Source organism: Bos mutus, unplaced genomic scaffold (assembly GCF_027580195.1).
Source record: "Bos mutus isolate GX-2022 unplaced genomic scaffold, NWIPB_WYAK_1.1 CTG205, whole genome shotgun sequence".
Taxonomy (NCBI): domain Eukaryota; kingdom Metazoa; phylum Chordata; class Mammalia; order Artiodactyla; family Bovidae; genus Bos; species Bos mutus.
In genome coordinates, this window is record NW_027219506.1 from 8,849 (window position 1) to 23,429 (window position 14,581).

The 14,581-nt window shown below is 44.5% G+C and overlaps 1 pseudogene; it reads right to left on the reverse strand.

Moving 5' to 3' along the window:
* Nucleotides 1-3,776: 3,776 nt before the first annotated feature.
* Nucleotides 3,777-4,661, reverse strand: LOC102275232 (large ribosomal subunit protein uL18 pseudogene; annotated as a pseudogene).
* Nucleotides 4,662-14,581: the final 9,920 nt, after the last annotated feature.

Consider the following 14,581-nt stretch of genomic DNA (forward strand, 5'->3'; position numbering starts at 1 on the left):
TAGCGTTCAATTTCACGGCTCCCCCAAAAGTCATTCACTCCGACTTCAACAACTTGCGGGAGAGAGCACGCGCGCAAGAGCAGCAGCTGCTGGGCCCGCCCCCTTAGCGATGCTGGCCGCGGGGGACCCTCGCCGAGCTGCTCAGCAGGACTGAGACCAGCCGCTAAGGGACTCTACCTTCTCGCGCTGGTCCCAGCTGTACTGCTTCGGCTGCACTTCCTCGTCCTCCGGCTGCGACTCCTTCTCAGCCTTCCGCCTCTTGGAGAAGAAGCAGCCCATGGTCTTGGCCCGCCGGGTCTCACTGGCCGCTACTCCTCGCCGGCCTGCTGGCTCAGGCACCTCCTGGAGTTGCAATGTGAACCCCGGGCGCCTGGGCCCCGTAGCGGTCTGAACACTGCCCCGCGGAACCACCCAGTAGCCCGCAGCCCAGGTTTGCCCGCCAGGCCCAACACCCCTGTTCTTTTTCCTCTCAGTTGTCCTGACGACCCACCGCAGCCAATGACTGCTCAGCGCTCGGGGAACCAATCAAAGTCCCGCGAGTAGCCCTGCGCGGCCTATGAAGAGAGGTCGACGCACGAACACAACCAATCTTGGCCGGGCTCCTGCGCCAGCCTCCAGGGGCTGGTCCGGCCGGCTTCGGCTCCCGCACAGCCGACCCAGCTCCGAACCTGCCCCGCCCCTCTTTGAACTCAACCGGACTGTCCGGCTGCCGGTAGTACATCTGCGACAGCCAGGTCTTTTTGCCCTAGGTTCTCAGTTTCCAAGTTCTAGACCCGGAAGGGCAGCCTAGTTGACATTAGACTTCAGTTTTGTGATGCTATTGGTGAGGGAACAGGAATTCCTGCTGGTGCAGGAAGGGTCCTGAAATTCACTGGCCTCAATCCTTGACCCCACGTCGTCTGGCTAGTGTCACCCCCCACCCCAGGAAATTCCCCCAACGACCTTTCTGACCCTCCTTGCCCTCTCTAACGTGCTTTCTTAGAGCTTCTGCGAATGACTCTAAAATTGAACAAGAACTTAGAAAAATAAGTATTTTTGTACTGTCTCCTTATTGGAACTGTGAATTTCTCGAGACCAAAAGCCCTGTCTTTTTTTAAATCCCCCAAGCCTTGCTTAACTCCACACTAATTGCTCAATAAGACGTTTGTCAAATGAATGCTTGCATACTAGTGAAGGAAACATTTACAACCTTTCCCTATTCTTTCCCAAAGTGGCTCAAGAGGAGGGGTCGGGGGAGAGTAATGGTAAAAGGGTTCTCATGGAGTTTATAGCCTCATGGAGGACGTAAGCATTGCCATATAAACTATCAGATATATTCTCAATAAATGCTGTAGGGTTTGTCTGAAGACTTTTTTTATTTTTTATTTTTTTTGAAGACTTTTTTAAATATTAAATATTAACATATGCTATGCTTGGGTTGACTTTTACTACAATACCCAAAGTAAGTTGTTGGTTTAATTCTCTGAGCACAGTATTTTGGCATTTGGTAGGACATCAAATGCAGATTGTGTAGGCTTAAATTTGGTTAACTTTCTACTTTCCCACACTTATTCACATCTAATGTATATCCTTAATGAGCCTCTGACTTAACTTGAGCATTAAGAATGTTCCCTTTTTCACTTCCTGCCATTTATTGCACAATCAGGAAGAGAAGTACATGTGCTCAAGTATTAGACATTACTGTTAATTTAAGTTCCAGATCTTAGGCAATAGAGTCTTTAACCAGTACACACTTTTCCTTCTTCAGAGTGAGATGAAAAGTCTATGTGACAATGTTTTGAGTAAGACCCTTAGATGTTTTATATTCATAAAAGGTTAAAATTGTGACTTCCATGTAGTACAGTGGAGGAAACAGAGGTCCACAGAGGTGAAGAGACTAATCTGTAGTCACAGTGAGAGTGGTTAGACAGGGTCTAGAAAGATCCAGAGCCTGCACTGTTCAAGGCTCCCTCCTCCTAAATTTGTTCTCTGATTCATCTGAGAGAAGTAAAGAAGTATCTGCTTAGGCCTTCTGATGCCTTGGGAGCTCTGTCCCACAGTGATGTTGTTCCTTTTAATGAACAAACAAAACTAATTTTAGAGAAACAATCTCTAAAGCTCATGGTTTTGAAGTATTCATTAATGAGAAACTTAAACCTAAAACAAAATCTATATCAAAGAGTGGTGTTTTCAGGGATCCTTTAAAAAAAGTGAAGACAAAATTCCCTTTCTGTTAAATCCCATCCCACCATCACCCCTAACCAAAAATGAAATAGTTTAATAATTATTACTGTTTAATAATTAAATTATTTAAACTAGGGCATATTCAAAGCCAATAAAAGAACTAGTGCTAGAGTTCACTCATGCTCTTTCTTTTTCTTTCTTTTCTCCCCCCTTCCTTCCCCTGCCAATGAATTTTATAACTGCTTTTTTCCCCCTGCAAACCAGCACTCTTTACTTACTCATTGGCATACATATGGCTGAGAAGAGTCATCTCACCGATTCCTCATTCCTTTCTGTCCAAGTGTATGCTAGAGTCTCTTTATATCTTAGCTCAGATTCTCAAGGAAGATCACCAGATAAAGTGTTGGGCAGTCAATAACAGATTGGACTTCCCCAGTGGCTCAGTGGTAAAGAATCCGCCTGCAGTGCAGGAGCCACAGGAGACTCAGGTTGGATCCCTGGGTTGCTTTGGGAAGATCCCCTGGAGGAAGGCATGGCAACCCACTCCATTATTCTTGCCTGGAGAATCCCATGGACAGAGGATCCTAGCAGGCTACAGTCTGTAGGGTCACAAACAGTCAGACTGATTTAGCATGCTCACACCCATGCACAATAATGGAATGGTTACTCATCAGTCATGTGCACACCCCTGGTCTAATTGCTTCAGTCATAGGATGAGTTCTATTTTGCAAACACGAGTGGGGAGCAGGTCCTAAAGGGGCACATGTGCTGGCAGTCCTAAGTCTATAGAGTACAGAAAGAAATTGGTCATTCCTTCTGCCTGTAATCCTCCTGCTACTTATACTCTTGTTATAGCTTTTCTATAGAAACTTATCCTTCATGTTCAGTGAAATAGATGGATGTGCATATGCATTAAGAAGTTGAGTTGTGGGTTTGCACCTGGATACAAGCTGCAGATATGATCTGGGTCCCCTGAGTGTCTTGACCACAGAAATGATAGAGTTATTTACCTCTCAGAAGACAGCACTGAAGACGTATATCTTCACAGCATGGATAAACCAGTTACTCCAGCAACGGTGGCTGGAAAAGTCCCTTTTCTCGAGTTGACCTGACCCATGCTTGCTCACTCTGTACTCACCTAAGGAAACACTTTACAAGTGAAGGAGAAAAGAGAGGAGTGTTTCTATGATCCACTGCTGTGTAACAAACTTAATGGCTTAAAACAACAATTATTTATTTTCCTCTTGAATCTGTAATTTAAGCAGGGCCCAGGGTGGACAGCTCAATTCCAGTTTCATGCTGCATCCAGAGCTTCAGCTGAGATAACTCAAATGGCTGAATCATTCTACATAAAATCTCAGAGCCTCTCTGTGTATGATCAACAAGGTAGCTTTAAGGTATTCAGATTTTTAAATATAAATTTATTTCTTTTAATTGGAGGCTAATTACTTTACTATATTGTGTTGGTTTTGTCATATATTGACATGACTCCGATTTTAATATATGATGCTGAAGGCTCCAAGGATAAGTTTTCCATGAGACCAAGGCAGAAGCTGCAAGGCCTCTTATTTATTTATTTTTTTGCTTGTTCAATGAATTTATTATTGTCTTATCTGAAAAATCTTGATAGAAAATTGTGGTTTGGTTTAACTCTCAGCAGCTTGTTCTTGAGCTCTAAGGAAGCTTGCCTTCTTCTGAGCTACCCGATCTTTCTTCTGGGCAAGTGACATTTTGGGACGGTTCCACCTCTTCTTTTTAACTTCAGCATAAGCTTTCTTATACATCTCCTCCATCATGTCTGGAGTTATGTTGTTCTTTATGTACTGAGAGAATTGTTTCCTGTAAGCATCTTCATCTTCTTCAATCAGGTAATGCACGTAATCTGCAATGTTTTGCCCCATGATATGCTTTCGGTGTACCTCAGCACTGAACTCTTTGCTTTCTGAATCATAACCAGGGAACCGTTTGGTACTGTGAGGGATAGACAAGCCTCCATTGACAGCTCCTTTTAGGGCCCCCAAAACTTTATTCCCAGTAGTAGTTCTGGCAAGTCCTGCATCCAAGTAACCGGTGAAGGCACCAGGTTGACCATCAATGCTTTCCACATTGTATTCATCTCCAGTCACCTTGACTTGGCCTTCATAAACTTTGTCCATACCAAACCTATTAAGAAGTCTGTGGGCCAGCAGCAGGCCAGTACAGTATGCTGTAGCATAATTTGTCAGGCCAACCTTCACACCGTATTTTGGGAGTTCGTGAGCATAAGCTGCATAAGCTATCATATCTCCTTCTATACGGGCATAAGCCATCTGACAAATGATTTCTCTGTTCATTACACGAACAATCATTCTGTATTTAGGTGTGTTGGACTTATTTTTATCTTGGATTACCAATCGTTTCCGAGCATAGTAGTCAGTTTTGCCCTCTCACCTTCTTCTGAATTTCACTTGGTATCTCTTGAAGTAGGCCTTGTTCTTGACAACTTTAACAAACCTCATCCTGCGGAACAGAACCAAGACTCCGCGGAACGGAACAAGACTCCGCGGCTTGCCACAGAGCTGCAGAACCAGCACGGCTCGGTGGGGGGCGGTGTGGGGCGAGGCAGGGGGTGGGGGTGGGGGAGCCGGAGGGGGAAGTGCAAGGCCTCTTAAAATGTAACTTCAGAAATGACACATCAGGACATGGAAGCAACCTAGATGCCCATCAGCAGATGAATGGATAAGAAAGCTGTGGTACATATACACAATGGAGTATTACTCAGACATTAAAAAGAATACATTTGAATCAGTTCTAATGAGGTGGATGAAACTGGAGCCTATTATACAGAGTGAAGTAAGCCAGAAAGAAAAACACCAATACAGTATACTAAGGCATATATATGGAATTTAGAAAGATGGTAACAATAACCCTGTGTATGAGACAGCAAAAGAGACACTGATGTATTGATCAGTCTTGTGGACTCTGTGGGAGAGGGAGAGGGTGGGGAGATTTGGGAGAATGGCATTGAAACATGTGTAATATCATGTATGAGACGAGTTGCAGGTCCAGGTTCGATGCACGATGCTGGATGCTTGGGGCTGGTGCACTGGGACGGCCCAGAGGGATGGTATGGGGAGGGAGGAGGGAGGAGGGTTCAGGATGGGGAGCACAGGTATACCTGTGGCGGATTCATTTCGATGTTGGGCAAAACTAATACAATATTGTAAAGTTTAAAAATAAAATAAAATAAAAAAGAAATGACACATCACTTTCACTAGATTCTATTGATCACATTTTTCTTGGCATTTCACAAACAATGGAAATTGACCAGAGGCCAGACAAGAAATCTAGACAAGGCTTTACTGGGGCCTCTGCTGCCCCAGGCAGGAGACAGAACAAACAATAGGTTCCCTTTCTTGATCACTCTCTGAGTTGGGGGCAAGCTTGCTCCTTCCATGGGGTGAGTGTAGGAGTGTGTCCAGGAGTCAGGCTGGAGGGGTAGCTTAGGTGTTTTGCCCACCCATTAGGTGGCATTGTGTGCAGGGGGGCATGTGCAGTACCTTGCTTTTGCTCTCGACACCTTGCTTTTGCTCTTGACACTCTGTTTTTGCTCTCTACACCCTGCTTGTGCTCTCGATAACCTGTTTTTGCACTAGGTTCTTCAAAAGTGGCAGTTGGAATTTTTGGTCTCTTTGTATCTTTTGGGTCCAGTATTTGCCCCAACTGTACATGTACACAGTTATTTTTAGTTCCATATAGTTTTTTTGTATTTTGTTGCTGGAGGAGAGGTGTGTCCAGGTGCAAACATTGCAGCACTCCGGCAAATGGTCCCAGGCCTGTCTCATTCCCCCTGAGAGACTCCACACTCATTCTTGAGGTGTAATCAGGGGTAAAAAGTCCAAGTGCCAAACAGGGCACGTGGGTTCGATCCCTGAGTCAGGAAGATCCCCTGAAGAAGGAAATGGCAACCTACTCCAGTATCCTTGCCTAGAGAATCCCATGGACAGAGGAGCTTGGCAGGTTTCTGTTCATGGAGTTGCAAAGAGCCAGACACGACTGAGTGACTAAACAAACAAGGGGCTGAAGATCTCTTCTTTTGAAACTTCTTCCTGCTGGACAGGGACCACAGACCCTAGCTTACCCTAGAGGTGTAAAAGCCCCTCACTGACTGTTCTGAGGAACTGTAGGAACCTGGCCCACTTACTGCTAGAATGGACTGAATTCCTTGAGCCATGATTATGAGCCTTATTTCAAACTGTTGGAGCCTAAAAGATGCAAACTAACCAAGAGGTTAAACAAACAAGGGCTAAAAGGAGAGAAGAACGATAGCCATGAAAGGGCCTAGTAAGGGAAGGAACCAGGGTTAACTTTGGGCTTCCTTTACTGTTGACCAGACAAGGAAGGCAATATTGCCTCTGCCAAAATCATGAAGCCCCTCTGCCTTGTTCTGCCAGAAGGCAATCAAGTGTCAGAGAATTGTCAAGAATCACATTAGCCAAGGAAACAAGAGAGGTCCCAAGTCACATTAAGGTTTCAAATAGGAGCCAACATACTACATCATTTTGCTTATCTGTTGATGGTGTCTGTTTTTTGAATAGGTACATCAGATCTTCCACTGGCTTATGGGTGTATTGTTCTGCTGTGACCTGCAGGGTTTCTGAAGGTAAACGCTTTGGTTTGGATAAATGTACCCAACTGGATATCCCCTGCAGTTTGACAACAGTGGAAGTGGTTAAAATTATATTATAGAAGCCCTTGCATTTTGGCAATAGTTGGTATTGGGAGGAACCCCTCTTTCCAGATTTTAAGAAAAACTTGGTCCCTGGGGTTTATTTGTGTAAGAACTGCTCCTTCCTCTGTATTTTTAGTGGGAGTGGGCAGTGCCTTGGAGGCACAGTACTGGATTGCCTTCTGACCTTGTCCCAGATTAATAATATATCTCAGGGCTTGGCTCATGTCTTCATCCAGTAGAAAGTCAGTAGTAAGAAAAGGCCTCCATTGGTCATTTCAAATGGGCTGAGCCTCAGACCACTCCTGGGGCTACATGGACCCTGAGGTGTACAATAGGAAACAAGTTGGTCCAGGGTTATGAGCTTCTTGGCAGAGCTTCACTATGGTTTTCTTTAAAGTATGGTTCATTTTCTTTGCCTTCCCTGAAGACTGGGCATACCAAGAGGTGTGTACTTGTTCCTAGGGCCATTGTGAGCCCCTGTGTGATTTTGGCTATAAAAGAAGGCCCGTTATTGCTCTGGAGGGATTTTGGAAGTCCAAACAGAGGAATTATTTATTTTAAAGAGGACTTACAGATGTCCTTAACCTCTTCAGATTGGATGTGGAAGTATCAACAGATGCCAGAAGTTGTTTATATCCTGACAGTGGGCACATTTGGATGAAATCTAACTGCCAGTGTTCCTCCAGGTAAGTATCTTGGTGTTGGATTGACCTGAATAATGAAGGAGGGGGGGGAATTGGATGGGTCTGTGGGTTATTGTGGGCACACAAATCACAAGCATGTATTACTTATTTTACTGTTCTTTTAAGCCCCTTCACCGAAAAGACCTTCTGCATCAAGTCCCATAGTACATCCCTCGTAGAGCGGGTGGCATCATGTAAGCTCTTAGTGAGTTTACATTGTTGGGCCTCAGGGATTAGAATCTTATCTTCCTTTTTAGTATCACCCTGTGATTCCCTTCTCATAGCCCATTTCTCAGCATGTTCTTGTTCCTGTGTGGAATACTGGTGAAGGCTAGGGAGTTCTGGGGGACCAATCACTAGAGCCATAACTTGTTCAGATTCCTATGATCAAGCTGCCTGTTTTACAGTTTGATCAGCTTTGCTATTCCCCTGACTCACAAAGGATCCACCCCTCTGATGGGCCCTATTTACTGCTACCTGGGTCAGAAGCTGCACTGCTTCAAAAAGAGCCGGAATCAAATCTTTATGTTTTATGGGGGAATTTTTAGCAGTTAACATTCTTCTTTCTTTCCAAATGGCAGCATGAGCATGTAGCCCATGGAACCCATATTTAGAGTTAGTAAAAATCTTCAATTTCTTATCCTTCCCTAATTTCAATGCTCTCACTAATGCAATTAGTTCAGCCTTCTGGGCAAGTGTTTGAGGTGGCAAGGTCTTGGCTTCTATAACTTCATCTAGACTGACTATGGAATACCCTGCCTTTGGGGGTTCCCATTTCTACAAAACTGCTCTCATCAGTAAAGCATTTGACCTCAGGGCCCATCTAGAAGATCAGACCTCCTGAAATAAGTTTATTCTGTGGCCTCTGTACACTGATGCACTAAGTCTTCACTCTCAACAGCTAGAAGCAGAGCTGTTGGATTTGTTGTTTGGTTCACCCTTAAGATAATGTCAGGGGTGTCCATTAGGAAGGGCTGGTATCTTGATAACCTTCCTCCTGTCAACCAGTGATGTCCTTTGACTTTCAGCACAGATTGTACCTGATGAGGGGTTAACATATCTAAGTGTTGTCCCAGGGTGATCTTGAAAGCATCATAACCAACAGGGCTGTGGCTGCTACTGCCCACAGACAGCTTGGCCATCCCAGGGTCACTGATTCCAGTTGTTTTGAAAAATAAGCCAGTGATCTCTGATCCACTCTCAGTTTTGAGTCAAGACTTCTAGTGCAATCCCTGACCTCTCATGAATATATAGGGTAAGTTCAGTTCAATTGAGTTCAGTCACTCAGTCGTGTCCGACTCTTTGCAACCCCATGGACTGCAGCACGCCAGGCCTCCCTGTCCATCACCAACTCCCAGAGTTTACTTGAACTCATGTCCATTGTGTTGGTGATGCCATCCAACCATCTCATCCTTTGTTGTCCCCTTCTCCTCCCACCTTCAATCTTTCCCAGCATAAGGGTCTTTTCAAATGAGTCAGTTCTTCCCATCAGGTGGCCAAAGTATTGGAGTTTCAGTTTCAGCATCAGTCATTCCAATGAATATTCAGGACTGATTTCCTTTAGGATGGACTGTTTGGAACTTGCAGCCCAAGGGATTCTCTCAAGGGCTTGTCTGAATTTGGAAGCTTCAGTGCTGGTGCTCCACTCAACTCAGTCTTTAGCGTCTCAAAGGCTCGCTAGTGGTCCTTATTTCATTGAAGGAGTTCCCATTCTTCTCCCTTTAGAGCCTCATATAGGGATTTTCCTGCTTCTGCTGCTGCTGCTGCTAAGTCGCTTCAGTCGTGTCCGACTCTGTGCGACCCCATAGACGGCAGCACACCAGGCTCCCCCGTCCCTGGGATTTTCCAGGCAAGAATACTGGAGTGGGTTGCCATTTCCTTCTCCAATGCAGGAAAGTGAAAAGTGAAAGTGAAATCGCTCAGTCGTGTCCGACTCTTAGCGACCCCATGGACTGCAGCCTACCAGGCTCCTCCGTCCATGGGATTTTCCAGGCAAGAATACCGGAGTGGGGTGCCATTATAAGGCCATAATTTGGAATCCAGATATGACAGAACCCAGACATCCCAAGAAAGCCTCGAAGCCGCCCCCTTGTGGTTTCAGATGGTAATGCACTAATTGCTTTTTTTCCATCTGTGACCAGGGCTCTTGCCCCTGGGGTCAAAACAAATCCTAAATATGGAACCTGTTGCCGTGAGATCTGAGCATTGGTTGGAGAGACTTTATATCCTCATTTTTGCCAGAAAATTTAGGACCCTAACAGTGTTTTTATCTGAATCTTGTTTAGTCTCATTACCGATCATCAACATACTGTAGCAGAGTTCCCTTCTCAGGGCTCAGTTCTCTCGGTTCCCTTGCTAATGCATTTCCAAAAAGATGGGAGCTGTTCTGAAAACCCTGGGGAAGCACTGTCCAGGTATATTGGTTAGCCCCCAGGTGTCAGGGTCCCTCCATTCAAAGGCAAAAAGGTATTGAGATTCTGGATGTAGAGAATAGAAAAAAATGCATCTTTGAGGTCCAAAACAGAGAAATACTTACTGGATGTTCCCTGGCACTTGGATGAGGAGGGGGTATGGGTGTCACCAGTGGATGAATAGGGATGACTGCCTCACTCACTGCTTGTCAGTGTTGCACAAACTGATACTCTCTGCTAGGCTTCTGAATGGGGAGGATGGGGGTGTTGCAAGGGAATTGGCAGGGTGTAATGGGTCTGTGTTTTAGGGATTTGCTGAGCAACAGTTTGAGTCCCCTCAGGGCCTCAGGCTTTAAGGGAAATTGTCTCTTCCAGGGGTATTTCTCCTCAGGCCTTAATCCTATTTTTATTGAGGGAACACATTTAGCCCTTCCTGGCACCGAGGTATCCCAAACTGCAGAATCTACCTGTTCTCTGATTTCTTGGGGGATGTTGTGGGGGATATTTTGATGCCCAATGGGTGGGTCATCTGGGGCTACTAACAGATGCATTCTCCGTTCAGATTCTTTACCTCCTTGGACTTCACCCTGTCTAGATCCTTATTCACCAGATCTCTCCCGAGGAGGGGCACAGGGCATTCTGGCATATATAAAAAGGAGTGAGTAATAATAATGGACCCGATTCTGCAGACAAGGGGAGGCATAAATCCCCTTATCTTTGGCTGTCCCTCAACTCCTGTCAGTACAGTTATGGTTGGAGAGGGAGCTGGCCAGCAAAGTCAAAACAGGGGAGGCAGCTCCAGTGTCTACAAGGAATTTAATTCTCCTACCTGCCACATCAAGGGTGATCCAAGGCTCCACTGGGGTAATGAGGATGGATTGTGTGGGATCTGGAGCTGGGAAGCCACGTAGGCCCATCAATTGGTGTATGGGGATCTCTCATCTGAGAGATTCACAAGGAACTGGGGCTAGTTGGAGTTGCCCCTCAGGTGTCCCACAGGAGGGCACTCAGGACATTCCTCCCTCCAATGCCTCCCTTTACAACCAAAGGTACATTGGTTTGGGCCTAGGGAGGTTCTGGGTGATCTGTCCAGCCTTCTTGGCCATCCAGGGTCCCGTCAAGGTGGTGGGTGAATCAGAGCAATAAAAGCTGTGTTTTCTTTATTAACCTCTTATCCTCATTGGCCTCTTCCATTAAGTCTCAGTTGTTAGAGACCTTGATGGGCTTTTCTACCAAGGTTGATAATGGGTTTTGGGGCCCAGCCTCAAGCTTTTATAATTTTCCCCAGACTTTTGGAGTAGCCTGAGTGATAAAATGCATGGCCAATAGTGTCCTCCCTTCTGTGGACTCAGTCTATATTGGTGTGCTTCCTGAATGCCTCTGTCACCTGACTCAGGAAGACTGCCAGGTTTTCATCTATTTCCTGTGTAACCTCTTGGACCTTATCATAATTTACAGGCTTCATCATATACCTTCTTCATTTCTTCTGATAGATAAGTAATACAACATCTCATCCTAGCCTGGCCTACACAATCTTCATAGTCCCCAGGTGGGTCATGTTCTGGGATTGCATCTCCACCTACCTGATAAATTTGGTAGTGTGGATTGATGGCCAGTAGGCCATTTGCGCGGAGAAGGCAATGGCACCCCACTCCAGTACTCTTGCCTGGAAAATCCCATGGACAGAGGAGCCTGGTGGGCTGCAGTCCATGGGGTCGCTAAGAGTTGGACACGACTGAGCGACTTCACTTTCACTTTTCACTTTCCTGCATTGGAGAAGGAAATGGCAACCCACTCTAGTGTTCTTGCCTGAAGAATCCCAGGAACGGGGGAGCCTGGTGGGCTGCTGTCTATAGGGTCGCACAGAGTCGGACACAACTGAAGCGACTTAGCAGCAGCAGCAGCAGGCCATTTGCGAGTTCCCTGGCATTTCTTGGTATACACTCCTTTTCATCCGGGGTGCAAGAATGAGGCAGAATAACCATGATGTCCTTCCAGGTGAGACAGAATATCAACGCCAGCCTGACAAATTTATCCCTAAACTTGCCAGGGTTCTCTGAGAACGTGGCAAACCTCTCTTTATAGATTAACCCAATTAGTTTAGGATCTCTCTTTGGGATGTTCCAGGGGCCCCTTGAAGCACCCCAAAGTTAACTGGAAGTCAAGAGAATTTCCATAGAAATTGATGTTTGAGAAGTCTGTCAAAAGTCTCAAATAGTTTTAAAATGCTTGATCAGATAGAATCATGGGTCACTGTGAAATCATTATTTCTTAACCTAAAGTGGAAAAAATATTTTAGATCACTTAAAGGGAAAGAAACTCACACAATCTGATATCAAAAGGAGCATTCCAGGAAAACTTCATTCTCTTATGAGAGAGAAAAACCAAATCCTGTCCTGTAACAGCCTACTCTTAATAAAAATCCATTTACCTAATTAAATTTAATCCAACTTAGAAGACGCTCGCCACATATAAAATTCTTTTCTCAATGTTCTCTTTCTGAAAACCTTCTGTAACTTTCTGAAGCCATACTTTGTTCCTTACTCTTTCCATTCAGAAATAACCAGCTGGAGGATGAAAAACCTTTTCCCTTTCAACAAAATATATTTCCATTCCTCACATCTTCCTTTCTGAAAACACACGTCCTACTTTCCTTAAGCAACGGTGAACTGTCTTCTACATTAGCATTCTATAGATTGGTTAAAGAAAAAAAAAAAACAAACATCTCAAGGTGGCATCAGATATCTTTAGTTTCTCTCACACAAGAAGATGAAAGTAGGTAAATTTAGACCTGTTTAGCAATTAATGTTCTCAATTATTTTATTTGAAATGACCTGGATATTAAATGAATTCCTATTATTCAACTTAGTTTAGCTTCAACTTACCAACATTTGAAGAGATTATTTTAGATGGATGTTTCCAAAACATACTTTTTTATAGCATTTACCATAAAGTTCTTATTCCAGTTACATTTGCTTAAAAATTTTATTAATGTCAGGTTGTCTTTCCCATCAACAGATTTCATAACAATGACAATAGGCACTGATTGACTTCCAGTAAACCTAGGTACAGTAAAAGTAGTATACTTAATGTTGATAACTCAAAAGAGGGGTCTGTATTAATTAAACCCACAAGCTTAAGCTAGCTTTAATACCAGATAGTAATTAAATATTGAATATTTCCCAGATCATATGAACCCAAAATGTATTCTGGTGAAAGTGAAAGTCACTCAGTCATGTCCAACTCTTTGTGACCTCATTGACTATACAGTCCATGTAATTCCCTAGGCTAGAATACTGGAGTGGGTAGCCTTTCCCTTCTCCAGGGGATCTTCCCAACACAGGGATCGAACCCAGGTCTCCTGCATTGCAGGTGGATTCTTTACCAGCTGAGTCACAAGCAAAGCCCATATTATGGTGAGCCTCTTCTATATTTTTGAGAATATATATGAGGCTGTATTTCCCTTTTTTTTTTTTTGGCCCGTCCTATAGTGTGTAGGGTCTTAGTTCCCCAAGCAGGGATAGAAGCTTGGCCCTCTTGCATTGAAAGCATGGAGTCTTTTTTTTAAATTTAGTTTTAGAAATTCATTATTTATTTATTTATTTATTTTTGGCTGCACTGGGTCTTGGTTGCTGCTTGCCAGCTGTCTCTAGTTGCAGTGAGTGGGGGCTACTCTCTAGTTGCAGTGCATGGGCTTTTCATTGCGGTGGCTTCTCTTGTTGTGGAGCACAGTCTCTAGGGCATGCAGACTTCCGTAGTTGTGGTGCATGGGCTCAGTAGTTGTGGCACAGGGGCTTAGTTGCCTCATGGTGTGTAGAATCTTCCCAGACCAGGGATTGAACCCATGTCCCCTGTACTAGCAGGTGAATTCCTAAGCACTGGACTAAGAGGGAAGTCCAAGCATGGAGTCTTAACCACGGGACTCTCAGGGAAGGAAGTTCCTCAATTTCCTTTAAACCAATTGAGTACAGCTCATTTACAAGTTAATTTTTACAGAAAGACAGAACCAGAGATCTCATGGTTTTCCCATTTGAATTTAAAAGGGCCCCTTTCTTCTCCCAACAATCTGGAGGACTACAGATGAATCATATAGTTCTTGAGATCCCAGGCAGAATAGTTACATTGCAAAGGCAGAGGAGGGGAAAATGCAAGCTCCTGTCTTTTCTTTTTGTCTTTTAAAATCCCACTAAGTAACCCAATAAAACAGAAATAGATGTTTTTCTGGAGCTCTCTAGCTTTTTCGATGATCCAGTGGATGTTGGCAATTTGGTCTCTGGTTCCTCTGCCTTTTCTAAAACCAGCTTGAACATCTGGAATTTCATGGTTCACGTATTGCTGAAGCCTGGCTTGGAGAATTTTGAGCATTACTTTACTAGCGGGTGAGATGAGTGCAATTGTGCGGTAGTTTGAGCATTCTTTGGCATTGCCTTTCTTTGGGATTGGAATGAAAACTGACCTTTTCCAGTCCTGTGGCCACTGCTGAGTTTTCCAAATTTGCTGGAATACTGAGTGCAGCAGGAAGCAACAGTTAGAACTGGACATGGAACAACAGACTGGTTCCAAATAGGAAAAGGAGTATGTCAAGGCTGTATATTGTCACCCTGCTTATTGAA